Below are 22675 nucleotides of genomic sequence, written 5' to 3'. Positions count from 1 at the left end.
ATATAACTGGGAAATCCTTTAGGTAAACATACTGTATGTGGACCCAGCATCTTGAAGTATTACACAAAAAGCTGGCGTTATGGGCCTGTCCCACTTAGGCGATTTCTTGGGCGACTACAGGCGACTGCCGCAAAATTTTCAACATGTTGAACATTTTTCGGCAACGGTGAATTCCACTAAAACTAGGTGTCGTCGGTGAATTACATTAAAACTAGTCCCTGGCAGTCGGCTAAAGAGTCGCCCAAGTGGGACAGGCCCTTAACTCAACGGGTCAGACAACATCTCTGGAGAAAAGGAATAGGTGATGTTTTGGGTCGAGACCCCTCTTCTATTCCTTTTCTCCAGAGATGCTGTCTGCCCGCTGAGCTATTCCGTCTTTTTGTGTCTATCTTCGGTTTAAACCAGATAGATAAATTTGCAGTTCATTCCTACACATCTTGAATATTACTTCTATGTAAAATTGTGCAACTAATTGGTGTGCATAGTCAGGTTAATTATAATAATGCATTGCATCAGTTATGTTTATAAAAATATTCAAAAAGGAAACTAAGTGATATTTTGATGTCCACAATAAGGATTCTAGACCAAACAGTCGACATTTTTCAATTTGTGTCACCTCGAATACGGAGGGTGACAGTTTTGAATGGTCTCACTATTTTTACATTCATTGAAATCAATATGTAATTGGACATTTTCTGCTTGGCTGCTCGTAAGTAAAAACTTTGACATGCTGTATTCCAAGGCTCAGCCCACCACAGTAACATAATTGACTGTGTCGAAGAAGATTATTTCATGTAATTATAAATCACATGAACACTGAATGGTATCTTCTTGACCTGCCCATTGTGAACTGTGTTAGAGTTTGTTGGGTGGTAGGTAGATACAGATTTAGCAGTAATTGTTTTTAAAAAAGTAATTGGGTGCATGCCTGAAAGAGGCAGGGAAAATATGAGGGGACATGCAGAAATAGTAGGGAAATAGGACTAATTCCTTAGGTATTTCAGAATCAGCATAGGTGTATTGGGCTGATGGTCCTCTTTCTGTGGTATATGAACCTTTGATTTACCATGAATATGAGCAAAAAACTAAATGTATGAGCAGGAATTGCGTGGACATTTTAATGTTTTTACATTTCTTTCCTCTTTTAAATTGAGCTTCTCTATGATGTCTCATTATTCCAGTGGAAAGTACCTGTAGCAAAAAAGACCTTTTGAATTTGCCTGGTTTCCCATGGAGCAAGGAAGCCTCCTAATCTCTGCTTGATTTATCACAACACAAGATATCATGTAACGTTGGCTGAAGTATTAAATGTAACTGAAATGGAAGGGTGCATAATATAAGGACAGACATCTAGTCAATAAAGCTGAGGATTAATTGTACAGGAATTAAACATTGAAAATGTTACAAATAACAAAATCCTCTTTGACTGCCAAGCTTTCATATAATGGCCGATTACATAAGTTACCTAAGGACGACTGGGAATTTTACATGCTTCCAGGAGTGGAAGTGGAAAGTAATAGTGGCCAAAAAGGGAAGGTTAAAGGTTTTACACATACAGATATAATAATCCCAGAAATATGAAATGAATAAAACAGTAAATTTATTGCAAATGTTTTCCATTGGAGGTTGTCTTCATATACCATATAGGCAGTTCCTCGCATCTCAGGTGTATTTCCATACTTGGTCCATACTTCCCAAATAGATCAAGCATTTCTTCAGCTGTTATTTTGTATGGCACATTTCTTATGTGGAATACTTTGCCTCAAATTGCCTCAAATTGCAGAGTTTACAGCACAGAAATAAACCATCTGATCCAACTGATCTCTGCAAATGTGAAAAGTACAAGTGCACCCCGCATTGCAGTCTGTTCCAATGTAGCAAATGGAATTTGCCGAATCTGATGAATACTGATCAGCGAATCTGCTTAAAAGCTTTAAAAAAAAAGCCTGTCAGCTAAAAATGATTTTCTGCACATTTCAAAACCTGATGTTTGCAGGATGAGGAAATTGGGGGGGGGGGGGGGGGGGGGGGGGGGCTGCAGCAACATTGTTATAACTTGCCACACTTCATTTCAAAAGGTTGGATAGCATTGACTCAAAACCTAAAAAAAACATATACCATATGTAAGTGCTGCTGATGGTATGAAAAGCTGGTGTGATGGTATCAATCCTGTTTGAGATGATGCTTGAGCAATAATAAACATAATTTGAACCTCAAAATTATGTCAAAACCTGAATGCATCATCTTAATAATTAAAGGAAACATTCAATGGCACAGTCTGACAACATCTGATTTCCACTTCCAATATATGTGGAAAAACACTCAGAATTAAAAGTCAGTCTTCTGGACACTTCTACAAGCAGCAGAAAAGATGATTTCACTTCATTCAAACTTGACGTCATTTGATTGCAGCATTGGCAATTGTCGTACGGAGGGAACCTCCATACTTTACCGCTTCTCCAATTGATCATGGTGAAGTCACTGTTCTCTATCACAGCTCTTCATTCCAGAGGGAACTAGCACGCGTCTAATTCCATTTTTGGTGGCAGTTGAGTGTTGCTGATACAGGCGTATCGGATTCCGTCAGCATATTGACCGGCACTGCAGTAACTGACTCTTCTCTGGCAAAGTGCAGCATTTCTTTTCCATTGCAAAACAAATTTGGTTCAATCAATTGGCTTACTAGGCAATTTTAAAGAGCAGTTAAGAGTCAACCACTTTTTGTCAGTCATGTAAATCACAACAGATTTATTTTATCTTCAAAGACATTGATGAATTGGGTGGATTTTTACAACAGTCTGGAAGTGGACTAGTGTAGATAGGACATGTAGATAGGCCGAGATGGCCTGTTTCCATGCTGTAATTGTTATATGGTTATATGGTTAAGTGTCAAGGTTGTCATTATGGATGACAATTATTTATTCCAAATTTTATTTAATTACCCAAGTATATATTTTCCAAGTCCTTCTGACATGTTCAGATCTTTAACCCAGACCACTGAATCACAAAAGCAGCAACATAATCTTATTTCTCCAAGCTCTCAACCACCTCCTCATCCAAAAATACTAAAAGGTATTTAAGGTATTTAAGTGAAAGTTTAGCATAGTCCGTATCCTACGCAAAACATTTTGGATATCTTGCATTGCCACTCATGAATACATGAATGAGTAGGATGAGAGAATATGATAACACTATTTTGAACAAGATTTGTGGTGTTCCTTTTTGTGGAGCTTTGTAAATCATGTGCTCATGATATAACTTGTAGCTTGACCCATTTTCCAGAGGTAGCGAATGCAAAATAGACATTCATTGCACCCTCCAATTGGTCTGCAGGACAAAGGTATTTCTCTCAATGGACTGCATTTGACAAACTCATACCCCCTTTATAATTTTGGGGTAAGAGCATCACGTTGGATTCCAAGAGATACAGTTGCCCCACTGTGCACGGCGGGGCCAGGCTGAGTATACCATAATCCTGAGTCCATTTCTACACAGATGTTTCCCGTTCCGATCCATGCTTTTCCTTCTTTTCCTTAGAATTGCAGAGGCCATGGAGTCCACAGAAGCAGGCAAATGTAAATTGGGGCATCGCCTATGCGAGTCGGTGCATGGTATCAGCAAGACGTAGATCTGAAAAGTAAATAAATAGTGCCTTCAGGATTTGAGAGACAGAGATTGCATTAGAGTCATAGGAAACATATTCCATACAGCAGGGAAACAGGCCCTTAGGCCCAACTTGCCCACACTGACCAACATGTCCTATCAATACTAGTCCAACCTGCCTGCGTTTTGCCCATATCCCTCCAAACCTGTCCCATCCATGTACCTGTCTAACTGTTTCTGGGAAACAATAAGGTAAGATTACTCAATTAAATCCCATAGATAACACCTCACTTTGCAGGATGAATGGCGCATGATAGCGATTGCCCATAGGTTTCTCCCTCTGGAAAAGTGAAGGTGTCATTCATAACACTGGTATGGTATTATTAATGTGGTATTATTTTCATACACAGCATCTCAAGAATGTTTTATGCGCTTTCTAAGTTCAGGCTTTATATGCAAAGATTTGTATTTAGTGCCCCTGATGGCCTCTGGGTAACTGAAAATGCTTTCCTGCCAATTAAGAACATTTTGAGATATATTAACTTTTGTAATCGAGTAAAAGCAGCAACCAATTTATACGGGGAACTTATACAAATATAATGAGGTAGGCACCAGAAGGCTTGCTGGTGATGATACTTGAGCCATAATTACTTTCAGTACAATAGACAAATCCCATGCTCCTTTTAGAATAGAATCACTGCTATGGGGAGAAGGCAGGAGAAAGAGGTCAGGAGGGAAAGATAGATCAGCCATGATTGAATGGTGGAGTAGACTTGATGGGCCGAATGGCATAATTCTGCTCCTATCACTTATGACCTTATGTCAGTGTTGATGAGGAAGCAAGTTGTAACCTTGATGTAACCTTGGTATAACCAAAACCTTCTCACTAACATAGTCATAAATGATTTCTTGATATAAGGACAGTAGTTGCAACAATATTTGTTTAGTTCTGGATCAGAGAATAAAGCTCGTTAATGTACTCAAATCTGTTGGTCTAGAGCCGACAAACCTCAGAGGTAACAGAGATAACACTAAACCATCGTCGTCACCAATACAGATTTTCAGAATCTGAAATGAAAACTAGTGGAATTTACAGAAGATAAAAAAAACATCGAGAGATGCTTTCCATATTTAGCTGTTTGCAAAGTGACATGAAATACATTGGAAGAAGGACATAATTGGTCCTAACAGACTAACAACACTCTTATGTCTAATGAACCTGCTGCTAGTGTTTGTTGCGGTCTCTTAAGAACAAGTCATGTACATGACAGACTGATTCTGAAGATAGACACAAAATGCTGAAGTAACTCAGCGGGACAGGCAGCATCTCTGGATAGATGTCCAGTCCCGAAACGTCACCCATTCCTTCTATCCAGAGATGCTGCCTGTCCCGCTGAGTTACTCCAGTATTTTGTGTCTATCTTCAGTGTAAGCCAGCATCTGCAGTTCCTTCCACCAGAGCCTGATTCTGAAATTGGTTTTGCACAAGTGTGCTTTTAGTTATATTAACATCCATACATATTGCTGACATTTTTAAGACCTACTGCAAGTCTTAGTATAATATCTTCTAAAACCTTCAGAAATATGTTATCCCATTACAAATTAAAAATAACATGCTTATAGATTCCCAGGCATCAATCCTTCACAGTGACTGAACATCATACACTAATGAATGTTAACGGAAATAGATTTGGGTCTGAAACGTGCAGCTTGACTGATGCAAGATAAATTCATTTGATGTATAATCAGTCTCTGGAGTGTAATTTTCACCACAGGAAGATTTTTCTAAATGTTCCTTCCCTGCTTGCCTTACCTTTCTGACTTGGCAGAAGAAAAGAATGTTTAAGATTGCAGACAGGTGCCAATGTTGCAAGCAAGTTTGCGAAGGACCTAGCAAGAAGTTCCACTCTGCTGTTTTTGGGTTGAGGTTTTAGGTTGTATTACATTTGGTCAAAAAGAAAAAGGAAGTGTATGCAGGGGGTTTAGAAGATGAAATCAGACAGGGCCTTAGAGGAATATAAAACAAGGAGGAAAGGTGATTGGAAGGGCTAAAAGGGGCCATGAAATGGTTTTGGTGGGTCGGATTAAAGAAGATCTCAAGGCTTTTTATACCTTCCCTTAAAAACAGGAGGGGGACCAGGGAGAAGGTAGGACCACTCAAGGATAAAGGAGGAAATTTGTGCTCGAAGTCAGATGCAGGCAAGCTGCTAAACAAGCACTTTGCATCTGTTTTCACCAAAGAGAGTGACATGTGGGACAGTGAGATCAGTGTGGAGAATACTAACATGCAAGGGCATTTTGAGATCAAGAAGGAGGAGATGTTGGGGTGCTTGAAGCGCATTAAGGTGGATAAATCCTCAGGGCCTGATGGGATCATGTTATTGAGAGTGGCAAGAGGGGAAATTGCGGGAAACTTGATGAAGATCATTGCATATTTTTTTGGCCACAGATGAGACCCCGGAGGAATGGAGAGTAGCTAATGTTGTTCCTTTGTTTAAGAAGGGAAGTGGAGAGAATTCAGGGAATTATAAGTCAGTGAGCCTTGCGTCATTAGAGGGTAGCTATTGGAGAGGATTCTTCAGGGTAGGGATTTCACCCATTTGTACGAGAATTGGTTTCTTAGGGACAGTCAGCTTTGTACGCGGCAGGTCATGTCTTACTTATTTGATCAAGTTTTTTTGAGGAGGTAACAAAGGTGACCGATGAGGGTTGGGCGATGAATGTTGTCCACAGTAAGGCATTTGATAAATTCCCCCCTGGTAGGCTGATCCAGAAGAATTAGATGCACATGATTAACAGCGACTTGGCCACATGGATTCAGAACTAATTTACTGATAGAAGACAAGGTGGTGTACGGACAATATTCAGACTGGAGGTCTCTGACCAGTGGAGTATTGCAGGGATTTGTGCTGGGACCTCTGTTGTGTGTAAAATATATAAGTAAAATGGATGTGAACGATGGGTTGTTTACTAAGTTTGCAGATTACACCGTTATTGCTGGGGTCGTGGATTCTGGTGAAGGCTGCCAAAGTACATAGCAGGATAAAGATCAGCAATAGAAATGGGTGGAGAAATGGTGCTTGGAGATTAATCCAAGCCACTCAAGAGGTGTTGCCACTCTCACACGCTAGAATTTAGAAGATTGAGAGGGGATCTTATAGAAACTTACAAAATTCTTAAGGGGTTGGACAGGCTAGATGCAGGAAGATTATTCCCGATGTTGGGGAAGTCCAGAACTAGGGGTCACAGTTTAAGGATAAGAGGGAAGTCTTTTAGGACCGAGATGAGAAAATTATTTTTTCCACAGAGAGTGGTGAATCTGTTGAATTCTCTGCCACAGAAGGTAGTTGAGGCCAGTTCATTGGCTATATTTAAGAGGGAGTTAGATGTGGCCCTTGTGGCTAAAGGGATCAGGGGGGTATGGAGAGAAGGCAGGGATGGGATACTGAGTTGGATGATCAGCCATGATCATATTGAATGGCGGTGCAGGCTCGAAGGGCCGAATGGCCTACTACTGCACCTATTTTCTATGTTTCTATGTTGCACTTTGGGAGATCGAATGTAGGGGGAAAATATATAATTAATGGCAAGATGCTGAACAGTATTGATGTACGAAGGGATTTAGGGGTCTAAGTCCATATCTCACTGTGAGCATCAACGCAAGAAGATAGAGTGAACAAATTAAACACTCTACTCTCTACTAAACATCAACAGGCGTTCCGATCGGCAGTGGCACGACAGTGGCTCTGCTGCAGTGTGTCCAGGTTGGTGGTTGGTGCGTGAAACTTTGGCAGGGGGCAAAGTCCGTTTATCAGTCTTATAGCCTGCGGGAAGAAGCTGAGGAGCATCCTGCTGGTTTTGCAGCTAATGCCCCTGTACCTCTTCCCAGATGGCAGGATGGAGAATATGTGATGCGATGGGTGGTAGGGGTCTTTGATGATGGAGATGGCTCTGCTGATACATCCCAAGAACAGGAGTATGGAGGATGCCATCTCAACGGCACTTCACTCCGCCCTCTCCCACCTCGACAACAGAGACACTTACGTAAGAATGCTGTTCATCGATTACAGCTCAGCATTCAACACCATTATACCATCAAAACTGATCACCAAACTCGGTAACCTGGGCATCGACCCCTCCCTCTGCAACTGGATACTGGACTTTCTAACCAACAGACCCCAGTCTGTTAGGTTAGACAAGCACACCTCTTCAACCCTCACCCTGAACACCGGCGTTCCACAGGGCTGTGTGCTGAGCCCCCTCCTCTACTCCCTCTTCACCTATGACTGCACACCTGTACATGGTACTAACACCATCATCAAGTATGCAGATGATACAACGGTGATTGGCCTCATCAGCAACAACGATGAGTCGGCCTACAGGGAGGAGGTCCAGCACTTAGCAGCATGGTGCGCTGACAACAACCTGGCCCTTAACTCCAAGAAGACCAAGGAGCTCATTGTAGACTTCAGGAAGTCCAGGGGCGGCACGCACACCCCCATCCACATTAACGGGACGGAGGTGGAACGTGTTTCTAGCTTCAGGTTCCTGGGAGTCAACATCTCCGATGACCTCTCTTGGACCCACAATACCTCAACTCTGATCAAGAAGGCTCACCAGCGTCTCTTCTTCCTGAGGAGACTGAAGAAGGTCCATCTGTCTCCTCAGATCCTGGTGAACTTCTACCGCTGCACCATCGAGAGCATCCTTACCAACTGCATCACAGTATGGTATGGCAACTGCTCTGTCTCCGACCGGAAGGCATTGCAGAGGGTGGTGAAAATTGCCCAACGCATCACCGGTTCCTCGCTCCCCTCCATTGAGTCTGTCCAAAGCAAGCGTTATCTGCGGAGGGCGCTCAGCATCGCCAAGGACTGCTCTCACCCCAACCATGGACTGTTTACCCTCCTACCATCCGGGAGGCGCTACAGGTCTCTCCGTTGCCGAACCAGCAGGTCCAGGAACAGCTTCTTCCCGGCGGCTGTCACTCTACTCAACAACGTACCTCGGTGACTGCCAATCACCCCCCCACCCCCCGGACACTTATTATCACTTATTATTATTTATTTAAATCATTTGCTATGTCGCTCTTCCAGGGAGATACTAAATGCATTTCGTTGTCTCTGTACTGTACACTGACAATGACAATTAAAATTGAATCTGAATCTGAATCTGAATCTTCCTGTATATGTCCAGCAGGAAAGGGAGTGGAGCACCAATAATCCTGCTGGCGGTCTTTTTGCAGCACGGTATGCAAGCCCAGTGCTGCAGTTTCACTGGTCCACAATCTTCAATGGTTTCAGTGCTTTGGATTAATTTGGAAATAAGCTTCACAAATTATCAAAGGAATTTTGACCATTGAATACACTTCCCTATTGTTTATTTCCCAACAAGGGAAAAAAACTGGCAATAATTTTGTTTTGTAATCTTCTCATGAAAGGACAGAAATTAATTGCATTATAAGGTATTACTGCACAAGATGTTCTGACCGATATGCACAGGTAGGTAGAATGGTGTATTCAGCCACAGTTTATTTGCTGGCTGCAAAGCTGCATTAAATCGTTTTTTATTGCCAGGGAAAAAAAAAAATCAATAGTCAATATAAATAATTTTGGACCTAAATGAATTTCACCTTGTTCAACAAACTCAAAAAAAGCTGAACAGCTCATTGACTTTTGATGGTTTAAGAAAGCTGTAAAAATCACAATATTAAAAATAGCAAACCTTTTTGCTGGTTACTGTAACTTGCATATTTTCTAGCACTCTGTTCCGTCTTACAATTTTGTAATGGATCAGTTTCTTCTAAAGTTACTTTGGTGGTGGTGACAATTTAAAAGTTTGCTTTCTTTACAATTACTACAAGCTTTGGAAATGTTGGCATCCCAAGGCTCAGTGCATTGTACATCGCTACTGTATTTAAATGAATATTGCAAGTAGATAGATTTCACATGAGATTTTAGTTTAGTTTAGAGATATAGTGCCGAAAAGAGGCCCTTCAGCCCACTGAGTCCGCGCCGACCAGCGATCCCTGCACACTATCTTACACAGGGACAAATTATGATTTTACCAAACCATCTTTGGAATTGAATCGGCTCGAAGGGCCGAATGGCCTCCTCCTGCACCTATTTTCTATGTTTCTATGTTTCTATGAATGCGGGAGGAAACTGGAGCTCCCGGAAAAAAACCCACACAGGTCATGGGGAGAAGGTACAGACTGTAGTCAGGATCGAAGTTGGTTCTCTGACGCTGTGAGGCAACAATTCTACTGCTGCACCACCGTGCTGATGTATGAACTATTATATTCCCTTGAAGGTGGGAAGTGAAGATGTGATTCAGTGTGAGGTGTTGCTGTGATGAATGATTTCCAAGGATGGACTCGGTGGGCCGAAGGACCTGTTTCCGACTGTATGTCTAAACTTAACTAAAATCTGATATTCATTCAAGCGATACTCATTGAAATACCATGGCAATTTACAATGCACTGCGCGTTGGAAAGCCAACATTTCCAAAGCTTCTTGTGATTGTAAAGAAACTCCTGTTCTTAAAGTCAGCACTGTCATATGAGTGTTTATGAAATTTTGCATTAAGCCTGTTACTGATAGATCAGGCTAATAAAGCATACCGACTCAATAAAGGCAAATGGATGGAGTAATCAACAAGATCACGATGGCTCATGAATGAATCAGCCCAACTATTCTGGGCACTGCCCTCCTCATCATGGAAAGCATCTACGTTAGGTGTTGACTCAAAAAGGTAGCATTTATCATCAAGGATCCTCACAGTCCAAGTCATGCCCTCTTCTCATTATTCCCATCGGGCAGGAAGTACTGAAGCATGAAGTCCCAGACAATCACTTTCCTGTAATCATCAAGTTCTTGAACGGCCCCACTCAACGCTCATCCTCCCTCAGCAACTGAATACAATGGACCACCTTTTGCACTATCATGGACTTGTTTTCCAATTGTGTTTTGCACTGTTTTCGTCTTTTTCTTCTTCTCCCTGTTATGAATAATTTCTGTGTAACACGTTTTGTGTGTTGTTTGCATCTATACGCCTTTCGATGCTGCTGCAAGCATGAATTTCATTTTGCCTCGATCTCACTGTACTTGTACGTATGGCAATAACTACCTGACTGACCATGATCTAATTGGATTGCTGATGGGCTAGTAGGGAGGGTGGGGCTAAATGGTTTCCTCCAGTTCTTTTTGCTCAGCTTTATTTCACCACAGTTTCTTTGTTTACATTGAAATTAGTTCAGTTCCCTGAGTAACAATAAAATGATAAGTGCTTTGCATAATTGTACCTCTCAGACCCATGTGGTACAATTGCTATTAGAAGAAGCACAGATGTTACAATATTTTTTTTAATGGATTATCCAACAAATGTGCTGCTTTACGATGAAAGCAGAATGTGTAGTGGCACCATAAAATAAACCTTGTTTCATCCACGTCTGTTAATGCAAATAGCTTTTAGTTTCCCACATGGAGCCTTCTGCCTGTATGGCATGGAACCTGACAATAACAAATATCAATAACATTACCATGACAAACACTGCTATTTTTATAATACCATAGACACCGCTTGATATAACACTACTTAGATTGAATACTCATCAAGCCACAGTCCTCCCAATAGATCGTGCAGGATTTGCAGTTCAGAAGAGATTTTTTACATATTTTTACATTTTATCCCGTTGCCTATTTCCTTCTCTCCTTAGATGCTGCCTCACCCGCTGAGTTTCTCCAGCATTTTTGTCTACCTGCGATTTTCCATCATCTGCAGTTCCTTCTTTTACATGTGTTGATTGTTTACCTTCTGAGATTATTTCCATAAACCGCTTTCCTTCTTTGCTGTTAAAATATATTCTGGAATTAATAGGATCAGTTTTTCCTTCGGAAACGTCAAGGCAAACTTGTTCAATAATAATAATAATGGATGGGATTTATATAGCGCCTTTCTAATACTCAAGGCGCTTTACATCGCATTATTCATTCACTCCTCAGTCACACTCGGTGGTGGTGAGCTACTTCTGTAGCCACAGCTGCCCTGGGGCAGACTGACGGAAGCGTGGCTGCCAATCTGCGCCTACGGCCCCTCTGACCACCACCAATCACTCACACACATTCACACACAGGCAAAGGTGGGTGAAGTGTCTTGCCCAAGGACACAACAACAGTATGCACTCCAAGCGGGATTCGAACCGGCTACCTTCCGGTTGCCAGCCGAACACTTAGCCCATTGTGCCATCTGTCGTCCCAATAGACAATAGACAATAGACAACAGGTGCAGGAGTAGGCCATTCGGCCCTTCGAGCCAGCACCGCCATTCAATGTGATCATGGCTGATCATCCCCAATCAGTACCCCGTTCCTGCCTTCTCCCCATATCCCCTGACTCCGCTATTTTTAAGAGCCCAATCTAGCTCTCTTGAAAGTATCCAGAGAACCGGCCTCCACCGCCCTCTGAGGCAGAGATTTCCACAGATTCACAACTCTCTGTGAGAAAAAGTGTTTCCTTGTCTCCATTCTAAATGGCTTACTCCTTATTCTTAAACTGTGGCCCCTGGTTCTGGACTCCCCCAACACCGGGAACATGTTTCCTGCCTCTAGCGTATCCAAATCCTTAACAATCTTCAGTTCAGAGATACAGCGTGGAAACAGGCCCTTCGGCCCACCGAGTCCGCGCCGACCAGCGATCCCCGCACATTAACACTAGGGAAAATGTACAATTTTACCAAGCCAATTAGCCTACAAAGCTGAACGTCTTTGGAGTGTGGGAGAAAACCGGAGCTCCCAGAGAAAACCCACGCAGGTCATGGGGAGGACGTACAAACTCTGTACAGACAGCACCCATAATCAGGATCGAACCTGGGTCTCTGGCGCTGTAAGGCAGCAACTACTGCTGCGCCACCGTGCTGCCTGCTTGTGTATTTGAAAATAAATAACAGACTGCAAATGCTGAAAATCTGAAATTAAAACAGAAAAAGCTGGAAACTTAGCAGGTCAAACATATCTGTGGAGAGAGAAATGGTTCTTCTTCTTCTTGCGTAAGGCGTGCATAGCCTAAAGTTGTAAGACAACTTGTTCTGTATGATCTTCTGTTTGTGCACGCCAGGTTGATTGCATTCGTCGAAACAGGGTGGACCACGTGAAGGTTGCAATCTCCCAACCCAGAGAAATGGTTAAAATATCAAGCCTGGAATCCTTAATTAAAACTGTGACATTTCTGGATCTTGCTTTACAATTTCAACCAGCTGCAATGGGATGCAACACCAAATGCATTTCCATCCCCTCCCCTTTCAGCAATTTGAAGGAATTGTTCGCTTATGCCCCTGTCCCACTTAGGAAACCTGAATGGAAACGTCTGGAGACTTTGCGCCCCACCCAAGATTTCCGTGCGGTTCCCGGAGGTTGCAGGTGGTTGCTGGAGGTTGCAGGTAGTGGAAGCAGGTAGGGAGACTGACAAAAACCTCCGGGAACCGCACGGAAACCTTTGGTGGGACGCAAAGTCTCCAGAGGTTTCCGTTCAGGTTTCCTAAGTGGGACAGGGGCATAAGTAACTCCCCGATCTGCTCTTCTGTTCACTCCAGAATACCCCTGTGCTCAAGAAATGCGACACCTGCCCCTTCACCTCTTCCGTTCCCATTGTCCAGAGATCCAAACAGTCCCCCCAGTAGCAACTCACTTACAACTTCTTCCAATCTAGCTTACTGCAATTGATGGTCGCGGTGTGGCTCTCTACTACATTGTGGAAGCCAGAGGTAGATTGGGAGATCATTTTGCAGCGCACTTTGTTCAGTTTGCAGGAGTGACCCTGAGCTTCGAGTTGTCTGCCACTTTTATTCACCATTCCATTTGTGCCTGACATTCCAACCTGTGGCCTCTGTTACAGTTCAAGCTTGAGGAACAACACTTCATCTTCTGTCTGGGCACGTTGCTGCCTTCTGTGATCAATAGCAAACTTTTCAACTTTAGGAAACTCTTTTTTTTCTGACTGTGTCAAAACCTTCTAGCCAATTGTCCAAACTGTCCAGCCTGACTTTTGGCTCAGCTTTTTTTAAACTCAGCGGGACATGCCCCATAGCCTTGCTGTTAACAATGCATTTCCCAAATAAAGGAACTTAATGTGGATGTAACTGCCTATATGAATGAATTAATATTTTATTGCCACATGCGACAAGTCCCAGTGAAATTCGTTGCCAAGGTATGCAAATGGGCGCCACATAAAGGGTGCTGACTTAAATGCCTTAGCAGATGCCCTACTATGTTCTGGTGTGCTAAAGCAAAGCAAGAATTTCATTGTCCTATCTGGGACACATGACAAAAAACTCTCTTGAACTCGTGAACTTGAGATATTTATTTTCCCCATCAATTCCCCTTTTTCTCTACCACCAGAAACGGAATTGTTTTTCTTTCCCCCAGTTCTCATATATGCCCCCCCCCCCCAACCTGAAATTATAAGTTTCCTTTCCACAGATGCTGTCAGACCAGATTGGTGTTTCCAGCATTTCCTATTTTAACTTTGTCGAGTTGTCGCACCAAATCAGTAGATTTGGATAGAGTTATTGGGATTGGCAGACAAAACTGTAATTTCATGTTTTTTTGTGAGGGGGTGGTCTTGGTACAACTCAGACACATCCCCATCATGGGAAGAATGAAGATAACCAGAGCCAATGCTCTGGATGATGAAGGAAATGAAAGATGAATTGAAAGAGAGGGATAGAGCCATACAGCGTGGAAACAGGCCCAACGTGTCCCAGCTGCACTAGTCCCACCTGCCCGGTTTAGTCCATATCCCTCCAAACCAGTCCTGTCCATGTATGAGGGGATTCAGTTTGAAAGGTTGTGAAATTGAACAATATATAAAAAGATAAGAACTGTAAAAACATAGAAGCCAAAGTAACAGACATTAAAATAAATGTGCTCAGCTAGGACTTTATTCCTTACAACTTAGGTGACTTGAGGGGTGATTTTATTAGAGAAATATAAAATGAAGAGGGACATAGATAGGGTCAATGTGTAGTCTTTTCCCAGGGTTCGGGAAACAAAAACTGCAGGACACGTGTTTAAGGTGAGAGGGGGAAGATTTAATGGGGACCTGAGGGCAACTTTTTCACACAGATGGAAAAAGCTGCAAGAGGAAGTGGTTGAAGTGGGAAGTATATTGACAATATTTGAAAGATATTTGGTCATGTGAACAGATAGAAAAAATTTAGAGGGATATGGGTCAAACATAGGCAAATGGAACTTGCTTCAATGGGTATCTTGGGCAAAGTGGATGAGTTGGACAAATGGGCCTGTGTATTACAGTGTATATGTTGTCATGTGACTGTATGACGCTTCAACAATTGTGCAGAATCAATAGGGTAAATCATCAAAAGTGGCACAGTGGTAGAATTGCTGCCTTACAGGGCCAGAGACCCGAGTTTGATGCTAACCATGGGTGCTGCCTCTACAAAACTTGTACATTCTCACTGTGACCGCGTAGTTTTTCTCCGGGTGCTCCAGTTGCCTCCCACATTCCAAAGACGTACAGGTTTGTAGGTCAATTGGCCTCTGTAAATTGTATGAAGTGCCTAGTGTGTGGGGATAGTGCTAGTGTATGGGGATCGCTGGTCACCCTTGGTGGCATATGCTTTTGAACCAGGATCCGATGATATTTCTTGTTCTATAAGAGCTAACGGGTGAAGTTTCAGCTTCCATACCGAGAGATGCGGAGTCTGAGACTCATTGAATCAGAGCTTTGTTAACTGTAGCCTGAGAGCACTTTGTGTCATGAGAGAACAATGATGCCACCGAGGAACAGATCAATCTCCATCAGGACCTGATTGCCGTTCTGGCAAATCAAAGAACCCACTTGCAGGTAAGATTAAAGCCTCTTCAGAGAAATAGCTAGCGTTCCAGATTGCAGAAGTCAGGCTCTCAAAGACAAGAATTTATCGTATTTGTCCCAAACATCTGTTCTTCCCAGTGAAAGGGGATGGCCATGCTGAAGAGAGAAGAGAGAGGAAGGTATAGTGCAATTTGTCATAGGAATAGAGCCTTGACAAGCAATTGAAAGGGATAGAATGTATATTATTAAATATTGTACATACAGTCCACTCGGATATATTATTTACTAAACGTTTTACAATTGTATTCCTTCAAATGATTCGGATCAATGAAAGGTTAAAAAGTAGGAACGGGATAAGTGGTACAGTTCATAAGTCTGAAGAAGGGTATCGACTCGAAATGTCACCCATTCCTTCTCTCTAGAGATACTGCCTGTCCCTCTGAGTTACTCCTGCTTTTTGTGTCTGCCATAAGTTCATAAGTTACAAGGGCAAAACCAGGCCATTCGGCCCATCGTCTCCTCCACCATTCAATCATGGCCGATCTATCTTTCTCTCTCAACCCTATTCTTCTGCCTTCTCCGCATAACCCCTTACTATTCATGAATCTGTCAATCTTTGCATTAAAAATATCCATTCACTTGGTCTCCACAGCTGCCTGTGGCAATGAATTCCACAGATTCACCACTCTCTGACTAAAGAAATTCCTTCTCATCTCCTTTCGAAAGGTATGTCCTTTTATTCTGAGGCAGTGGTCTCTGGTCCTTGATCCTCTCACTAGTGGAAACATCCTCTCTACATTCACTCTATCCAGGAGCCGACCAACTCTTGTTTTAATAAGTCACGTTTGTAGTGTTGGATGTGTTGAAAATACACTGTTGCTTATGTTTGTCTCATGATGATATGACCTTGATGCACAGAGTAAACGTTTAATTAGTACAGCTCTTCGTCTTCTTCTTGCGTATGATGTGCACAGCCTAAAGTTGTAGGACAACTTGTTCTATTTGATCTTATTTGATTGCGCACGCCAGGTTGATTGCATTCGTCGAAACAGGGCGGACCACGTGAAGGTTGCAATCTCCTAATCTGAGGAAAGACATTCTTGTCATAGAAGGAGGGAAGATTGAGGGGGGATCTTATAGAAACTTACAAAATTCTTAAGGGGTTGGACAGGCTAGATGCAGGAAGATTGTTCCCGATGTTGGGGAAGGTCAGAACAAGGGGTCACAGTTTAAGGACAAGGGGGAAATCTTTTAGGACCGAGATGAGAAAAACATTTTTCACACAGAGAGTGGTGAATCTCTGGAACTCTCTGCCACAGAAGGTAGTTGAGGCCAGTTCATTGGCTATATTTAAGAGGGAGTTAGATGTGGGCCTTGTGGCTAAAGGGATCAGGGGGTATGGAGAGAAGGCAGGTACAGGATACCGAGTTGGATGATCAGCCATGATCATATTGAATGGCGGTGCAGGCTCGAAGGGCCGAATGGCCTACTCCTGCACTTATTTTCTATGTTTCTATGTTTCTATGTAAGATTGCAATCTCCCACCCCAGTACAGCTCTCAATGGCTCTGAAATGTAGCATAATGAAGTGAGAAGTGTTTCTTCATTGGTGTTCACTCATTGTATGAATATTAACCATAATCTTCTCAGATATTGTGCCTCTTCTTATGTGGCATTGCAGTCAAAGTAATCTGCAGTTTAATCAATATTGAGTTAATGTGTCTTTGTTTAGGGTAAGTATCAGGTTCCACAGGCAAAAGCACATTTTTACACAATTTGTTTTAATACTTAGGATGCAAAAATATTAATCTACTGCTAATGGGCCTGCCCCACTTGGAGATTTTTTAGGCAACTGCCAGCGACTGTCATAGTCGTAGCAGGTCGCCGAAAAACCGGTGACAACCTACATCATCCTGGCGACAACCTACGACAGCACCTACGCTCATTGCCGTCAAACCCACTGTCACCAAAAATGTTTCAACATGTTGAAAATAAAGCGGCGGCCAGAAAGACGCTACGATTTTTTGTGCGACTGAGGTGAATACTCCCGGCGACCACTGGCGAACATGTGGCGCAAACGAGTCGCCTAAAAAAATCGCCTATGTGGGACAGGCCCATTAGACTTCTTTTTTAATATGTAATGGTCTCATCCACCAGAACTACTCAGGCGATAGTGTTGTGATACTTAAAGGCCTATGCAATAAGGACTGTCTACTATTGATTTGCAACGAGGAGAGCGATTTGATGTTTTGATGGAGGCTTAATGATTAGATTAGATTTATTTTTCTCTTGCATTGCTTGAGATGGAATTTGGTAGCTCTTAGTGTTCTCCATAAATATAGCAATAATGAGAATGGCCACAGTTGAATTACGCTTTGAATCCATTTTCATTAACATGGTCCTTCATTGCAAACAAATATAGCACTATATAATCTAGCTGGCATTTGTTAGGTTGGATGGGGCAATGTGAAACACACGCACATCCAGAGATTCGGGAGTAAATTAATTTAAACATCAGTGATGGAACGGAAAGCAAAATCTGTTCGAAAACTGCAGCTGTTGGTTAACCAAAACTAAAGTGAGTTGAATTTTCAATCCTTTACACTTCAATTAAGACCAACACCAACATTATTTTAGTTAGGTATAAATCTTTTTTGACCACCAGTTTTCAGAATTCAAGCTTGATTCCTCCATTGTTGGCATTGATTTTTATATATTTGATGGTCATAAGTCAGCAGCCAAGTTTCAATGTTTGATTTGAGATGCGCCATGGCATGCTATTGCCTTAGTGCTATAGAAACATACAAAATAGGTGCAGGAGTAGGCCATTCGGCCCTTTGAGCCTGCACCGCCATTCAATATGATCATGGCTGATCATCCAACTCAGTATCCTGTACCTGCCTTTTCTCCATACCCCCTGATCCCTTTAGCCACAAGGGCCACATCTAACTCCCTCTTAAATATAGCCAATGAACTGGCATCAACTACCTTCTGTGGCAGAGAATTCCACAGATTCACCACTCTCTGTGTGAAAAATGTTTTTCTCATCTCGGTCCTTAAAGATTTCCCCCTTATCCTTAAACTGTGACCCCTTGTTCAGGACTTCCCCAACATCGGGAACAATCTTCCTGCATCTAGCCTGTCCAACCCCTTAAGAATTTTGTAAGTTTCTATAAGATCCCCCCTCAATCTTCTAAATTCTAGCGAGTACAAGCCGAGTCTATCCAGTCTTTCTTCATATGAAAGCCCTGACATCCCAGGAATAAGTCTGGTGAACCTTCTCTGTACTCCCTCTATGGCAAACATGTATTTTCTCAGATTAGGAGACCAAAACTGTACGCAATACTCCAGGTGTGGTCTCACCAAGACCCTGTACAACTGTACTACAGCTGAACAATCTTCTCACAAGGAAGATTCCAGCTAGAGCTCTAATTTTGTGACTGTAGGACATATTCCTCTCAGTTTCAGTGAATGTGTGTGAACAGATTAGAAGATAAAGATTATAATATTTCACGAGTCGATGCTAGTTTACAAAAAAAGTACACAAAGTGCTGGAATAACTAGCAGGTCAGGCAGTATCTCTGGAGAACATGGATAGCTTGATCAGTCTGAAGAAGGGTCCTAACCCAAAACAATATCCATGACATAGACACAAAGCTGGAATAACTCAGCGGGTCAGACAGCATCTTTGGAGAAAAGGAATAGGTGACGTTCTAGTGACTTTCTAGTGCTGGCATTCATGCTGCCAGGAATTTAAAAAAGGGATAGCAACAGCACTTTCTAGCAAAAACTATAGAGCGTTTTGCATTGACAAATGGCGGCCGTGACACTCCGTTACGTACTACACCTCAGTGCGTTGGATTATGCTGGAGTGGAGTATCTTGCACAGCTCTATGATCTTTCTAGTGCTGGCAGCCTGGCTGGACTGAGTATGCCGAGATTGCAACAATGTAGCATTGTGAAGTCATAGCTGAAGATATAGCTGAAGAGTGAAGACATTTTTCTCAAATTTTGACTTTTTAAGTAAATTTCTTGTGAAATATAACATCAATGTGTACAAAACTTTATACGACTGACCAGAGGACAAAGGTGAGTGAGGTGGTGCAAAGTTTTTCACGCTATTGTGTAGCATTTTGGCGTAGTTTCTTGAGTTCACTCACACGCAGACAGACTCACAAACAAGATGAGAGTTTTAGTAATATACTAGACCAAGTGCAGACCCGTTGGGTCTGCTCCCCCAACGCAGCCATTCCCTACCCGTAGCCCCCACGGGAGACATGGTCCTCCAACTGAAGATTCGAGCACTGAGCAGTGCGGCTGTTTTTAAATGGCGTCTTTGAGGCGAGAGGCGGACGCCAGCAGCCGTTATGGTCGCTGGCCAGCAGGAGGCGACAAAATGAGTGAGTGGGGGGGGAGAAGGATTTTATTAAAAATGTGTACATAAACACGACGAAATTTAATGAGGAGTGGATACTTGGAATGAAAAGTGAAATCTCTACCGAAATGGGAAAAATTTGGGCGTTTGTGGGTCTTGTGTTGGCGTAGCAATGAATCAAAGGCTGGCACCCACAAGTCAGGCAGAAACACACACACACACACACACACAGTTTTAATATTATATATAGATAGATAGATAGATAGATAGATATAGACTAAAAAAAATCCAGTCATATCTGCAAGATTCCGATTGCTAATACAGGTACCTGCTTGTACGACGAATGTGATATAATTGAGGCACCTGGAGTATTCTGACTGCCAGTACCTGACGTTAGGCAGTCTCCAGCTGTCACTTATTGGCAACCGGAGAGTTTGTGTTGTTAATTCTTATGACTACATTGCACAAGAAAGATGCCAGATATTATTCAACAGTATCTGGAGAGAAATAATTGGTGATACCAGATAGGTCAATATTTTTTGAAAAAATTACTTCTGAATTGTCTTCTGAATAAATGGGGAATTTGGAACAGCTGCGGTATTTTTACTTTCTTTTGTTGAGTGACTTGCTTTAGTACCTGTTGCTATTTTCCAAGATATAGATTTATGGCACTTCAGAAATCGAGTTTCTGAAGAGAAAAGTTGATTGAAGTTCTGCGGACGTCTGACAGGAGGGATTTAGTGCAGGATGGAGACATAAATGCAAACCAAAGAATGCAGGGGATAGGTGATGCTTTAATAATATTTAGGGTTTTCAGCTGGAAAGCGTACCAAACAAGCCAAAGTAAGTTTAAAAAATATATACCACACAACTAATTTTTATGGGTGTTAGCAATATCTAGGAATCTCTGGGCTATTGGGAGGAGAGGGTCCCTTTGTTGTCTGCCAGGTCTTGGCTGGGTCCTCCTAATGCCCCTGTCCCACTTAGGAAACCTGGACGGAAACCTCTGGAGACTTTGTGCCCCACCCAAGGTTTCCGTGCGGTTCCCGGAGGTTTTTGTCAGTTTCCCTACCTGCTTCCACTACCTGCAACCTCTGGCAACCACCTGCAACCTCCGGGAAACGCACGGAAACCTTGGGTGGGGCACAAAGTCTCCAGAGGTTTCCATTCAGGTTTCCTAAGTGGGACAGGGGCATTAACCATCACCTCCTCCCAATGACTGAGGAGCAGCATCTGAATCTGAGGGCATCATCTTTACCATAGTCGGCGGGACTTCGCCCGAAGGCTCGTCGGTCGAAGGGAACATGAAACTGCCCAAAGACTCGTTGGACGGCGGGATTGGGAACCTCCCTGAAAGCTGGTCCGGGTCTGCCCGAAGGCTCGGGGGGGTCAGGAACAAACGGCCGAAGGCTCATCGACAGACGGGACCAGGAACCCGCTCGAAGACTCTTTGGACCCTGTTCCTTCTGCAGTTGTACAGAGCCCTAGTGAGACCACACCTGGAGTATTATGTGCAGTTTTGCTCCCCTAATTTGAGGAAGGACATTCTTGCTATTGAGGGAGTGCAGCGTAGGTTTACAAGGTTAATTCCCGGGATGGCGGGACTGTCATATGCTGAGAGAATGGAGCAGCTGGGATTGTACACTCTGGAGTTTAGAAGGATGAGAGGGAATCTTATTGAAACATATAAGATTTTAAACGGTTTGGACACGCTAGAGGCAGGAAACATGTTCCCGATGTTGGGGGAGTTCAGAACCAGGGGCCACAGTTTGAGAATAAGGGGTAAGCCATTTAGAACGGAGAGGAGGAAACACTTTTTCACACAGAGAGTTATAAGTCTGTGGAATTCTATGCCTCCGAGGGAGGTGGAGGCCGGTTCTCTGGATACTTTCAGGAGAGAGCTAGATAGGGCTCTTAAAGATAATGTAGTTGAGGGGTACGGGGAGAAGGCAGGAACGGGGTACTGATTGTGGATGATCAGCCAAGATCACATTGAATGGCGGTGCTGGCTCGAAGGGCCGAATGGCCTACTCCTGCACCTATTGTCTATTGTCTATTGTCCAACGGGATTGGGAACCTGCCCGAAGGCTCATTGAGGCCTACTCTAAGGCCCGGCGGGACAAGGAACCAGCCGGTAGGATTGGCAGACCACGGGACTGGGAAGGAGATGGAGACGTTGGGCGAGAGGCACAAGTGCCGGTAGGGGGGTGAACCGGGACAATGTGTTTTCAAGGTCGGCTGCAGGAGGCGCCCCCGGGACACAAAGATGGCTGGACAAGGAGAGGAGAGGGATGTCGGTTCACGGGAACTGCTCCTGTACATCGAGCGCGCGGGCGGATCGCACTTTGGACTGTGAATAATGGCACCAAAAATGACGGCGCCTGCATGTGTAATGTATGCAAAACGAATTTCACTGTGCAGTTGTATATGTGACAGATAAAACACCATTGATCCATTGTGTCAAGGGAAATACATGGAGCAGCGCCAACCACTATGCTTTTGACATCTCTACATTTTTTCACAACCTCATGGGGAGGGAATGTGGAGCCGCCTGCAGAAATAATTTCTCTCCATATGTCAGAAGGTAGACAAAAATGCTGGAGGAACTCAGCGGGTGAGGCAGCATCTATGGAGAGAAGGAAAGAAGGCATATGTCGCTTGCTTCACAATGGCATGCAAGCCATGATCTAAACCATCATGTCTATCATCAGCCATGCTGGGTGCCTTCCGACCACAATATGGAGCTGTTTGCTGTTCCCACATTCCCCTCATCATTCCCCTCATCAGTGACGCAAATAACTTGATAGCAGCCATGTCTTGCTCAAAACTAAAGAGATTGCCTCAGAAGAACATTTTTGTGAGGTGCA

At 43.2% G+C, this 22675-nt stretch overlaps 1 long non-coding RNA gene across 1 annotated transcript in view; it reads right to left on the bottom strand.

Annotated features, from left to right (window-relative positions):
• Positions 1 to 2928: 2928 nt before the first annotated feature.
• LOC116986963 overlaps positions 2929 to 22675 on the bottom strand; it is a 113966-nt gene continuing 94219 nt past the window's right edge. The window contains exon 2 of the long non-coding RNA XR_004415603.1: positions 2929 to 3630. This is a non-coding gene — a long non-coding RNA (uncharacterized LOC116986963). The remainder of the gene's footprint in view (positions 3631 to 22675) is intronic.

Source organism: Amblyraja radiata, chromosome 24 (genome assembly GCF_010909765.2).
Source record: "Amblyraja radiata isolate CabotCenter1 chromosome 24, sAmbRad1.1.pri, whole genome shotgun sequence".
In the NCBI taxonomy this organism is placed as follows: Eukaryota; Metazoa; Chordata; class Chondrichthyes; order Rajiformes; family Rajidae; genus Amblyraja; species Amblyraja radiata.
The sequence above is the reverse complement of the archived record's forward strand: the minus strand, read 5'-3'. Positions and strand labels throughout refer to the sequence as shown.